At 37.2% G+C, this 3,298-nt stretch overlaps 1 non-coding gene across 1 annotated transcript; it reads right to left on the reverse strand.

Annotated features, from left to right (window-relative positions):
• Nucleotides 1–2,079: 2,079 nt before the first annotated feature.
• TRNAL-AAG (transfer RNA leucine (anticodon AAG)) lies at nucleotides 2,080–2,162 on the reverse strand. The gene has a single exon. It is a non-coding gene; the product is annotated as a tRNA-Leu (tRNA).
• Nucleotides 2,163–3,298: the final 1,136 nt, after the last annotated feature.

Raw genomic sequence — 3,298 nt, forward strand, 5'->3', positions numbered from 1 at the left:
AACGAGTTTGGTTATAGCTGAGGTCGTTGGATGTTGTAACAAGTTTGGTTATAGATGTTTCTCTCTTGCCGGGATGTGATTACTTATGCTGTCGAATCCATTGTCGGGGTAATGTAGACCTTATTGATCCCTTGTCGGGACTCTTGTTATGATTGTTGTCAATATTATATGTGGATCGGGTTGCAAGCCGCAATAATGATATAGGTGGATCGGGTTTCACGCCGCAACAATATTAGAAGTGGATCGGGTTACACGCCGCAACAATATTATATGTGGATCGGGTTGCACGCCGTAACAATATTATAAGTGGATCGGGTCGCACGCCGCAACAATATTATATGTGGATCGGGTTGCACGCCACAACAATGATATATTTGGATCGGGTTGCACGCCGCAACAATATTATATGTGGATCGGGTTGCACGCCGCAACAATGATATATGTGGATCGGGTTGCACGCCGTAACAATGTTGATACATATTGGGATCGAGTTGCGCGCCGCAACAATTATTGATACAAGTTTGTTTATTTTGGATATTAGTTTCTTTTGTTCGCTGTGAATTCTAAGTTACCCTTAGACTGTTACTCTGGATTTACTGTTAATACCGGTATACCCCCGCAACATTTTTCCCTCTCCCTTCTTTACTTGTTTATTCTTGTTTTACTTTTCGCTGTATATTATATAACTGCACAGGTTTATTTGATAGTTTGGTCCTAGTCTCGTCACTACTTCGCTGAGGTTAGGCTGGGCACTTACCAGCACATGGAGTCGGTTGTGCTGATACTACACTCTGCACTCTTTTGTGCAGACCCCAGTGTTGTAGACTTTGAACCGCAGTGAGATTGCTGACTCTTGTTCATCAGGCGACCCGAGATAGCCCTGCAGACATCCGTAGGCCTTGGCGTCTCCTATTTACCTTCCTGTTTCTTACATGTATTTCCAGAGACAGTGTTGTATTAAATTCTTTCAGACATTTATTTGTAGAATTCTTAGACCATCTGTGAAACTGCTGTGACACCAGTTCTGGGTAATCGAGACTCATACAGTTGTAATAGATATTCATGTTCAGATGGCTTATTGTTTTCTTCCACTTATGTCATATTCCGTCGTTTAAATATTATTTCTTCGTAATTGTTAAAGAAAATAAAATGGGTAAAAAGGTAGATGGTTCAATAATTGGCTATCCTAGCTCACATTAGTAGGCGCCATCACAACTCCCGAGGATGAAAAATTCGGGTCGTGACACTAGTGATATTAAACAGATATAGCTAAACCTTAGTTCTCTGTGGGATTCGACTTCGGACTTATAGACCGGATTATATTTGCAGCGACCGCTTATTCTTTTTAGGACTAGAGTTGTGCGTGATCATTAACGAAATTTTATATTTTTCGGATTGAATCGGTTGCGTGTGGCCCGTCGTATAAAATTATTGTTTTAACCTTGAAAACTATTTTTTGGGTTAAACAATATATTCGTAATCGGTGCTAGCTACTTGTTGACTCATATCTTACTTGTCTTTACTTCCACGTATTAACTCGTCAAGCATTCACCTGTCGTTTAAATTTTACCCCATACATCGAGTAATGTTGTAAAAAAGGCGACAGAAGAAATGCGAACCAAAACTAGAAAAAGTAGTCCATGAACAGTGAATATTGAGCAAATTAAAGAAAACTTATGATATGTACGTCGCGTGAAGCCATTCCTTAGACTTGTTTTTTTTCCCTGGAACAATTTCTATGTCCATTCAATTAACAAAATAAGTTTTTTTTTTCCTTTTTTTTTTTACAGTTTTAGCACTCAGACCTTAGCTCTTCTCAAATCCAAGTAACACTTAGTTCAACTCCTGCTTTGGCTTGCCTACGTATTGGGTAGATCTTCAACGATAAGACTGTTGGCTGCTAAGTAAGTTGATTTCATGGGCTTTCAAGACTTGCAACTGGATTGGACGAATGGATTTAGTTATTATTTTGACACAAGGGAAAAAAAATATTTATATGAGGTTGCTGGCTGCTAAAGTGCTAATTATGTAAACAAATATGGAACAATTATGTAAGAGCACAAAAGAAAAAAAGTTCATTGTTGAGAGTGGGATTTGAGAACCCACGCCCTTTCGGACCAGAATCTTAATCTGGCGCCTTAGACCAACTCGGCCATCTCAACTTGTTGTGCTTATTCTAGGATTCTACAAATATTGTCCTCACTTTCGCTTTAAGTTTTTCGAGCCAGAGCTTACTGTGACCTTCTCTTGTGTATAATATAAAATCTTTGAATAATTCCAAACAATTCTAACATAGAAGCTATGAGAGGAAGCGAAATCTACCACAATTTATCGTTATTTCTGTCTATAAATTTCACTATCCATTAATTTAACACCTGCCCTTTTCAGATCCCACGGTGTGAGATAATACTGGATATGTTGTTGTTGTATTAATTTAAGGAATTTTACCTCCTACAACAAATGTTAACACCTTATTTATTTTAAATAAATACCATTTAAAAAAATTATATTCTATAGATACCTTTTAATGTTTATAGCAAAATATCTAATTTTGGTTACCTCCTACCCCTAAGCCACTAAATACGCTATTCAGTTACACTATTTTCTTTCTCTCTCTACTTTGATACATGTCATTCTCTTCCTCCATTCCCTAAAAACACGATGCTCAATCTCAAAATTCCTCTCACCCACATCACCTACCATTAGTCACAAACGGTGATTTCAAGTTCACGATGTCTCATCACGGTGGTAAAAGGAACGCTGAGAAATCCCACGTTTCGTGTCTCTCATCCTCATTTTTAATTCACAGGAAGTCACGTTGCAAAATAAGATAAACTAAAGAGAAGAAATCATAAACAGTATAGCCGATTTACTGGTCTTCTTTTGGCAAAACTTCATGGTGTACTGCTCAAAGTTCTTGTCATCGAGCTGCTCTCAAAAGTTGTTGTATATGTAGATTCGAATTTCGGCTCAATGAGATTCAGGGTTTTTGCTCGACGGCAGATTCGTCGGAAATTAGGGTTTGTTCTTGAACAAAGACGACGGAGTTTGGGACTGAACAACTTGATTTTTTGTTAATATATTTCAATGTATTTTCAAAGTATCATGCTGTATTTTCATGTATTTCATTGTATTCATTGTATTTTTTTTATTGTAATTCAATGTGTCTCGCTGAATTCCATGTATTTCATTGTATTCACAATCTTTTTTTTTATTGTATTTCAATGTATCCCATTGTATTCTATGTATTTTATTGTATTCACGGTCTCGTTATATGCCATGAATGTATTCATATGTT

The sequence above is a fragment of the Nicotiana sylvestris genome, chromosome 12 (assembly GCF_000393655.2).
Source record: "Nicotiana sylvestris chromosome 12, ASM39365v2, whole genome shotgun sequence".
Lineage (NCBI taxonomy): Eukaryota > Viridiplantae > Streptophyta > Magnoliopsida > Solanales > Solanaceae > Nicotiana > Nicotiana sylvestris.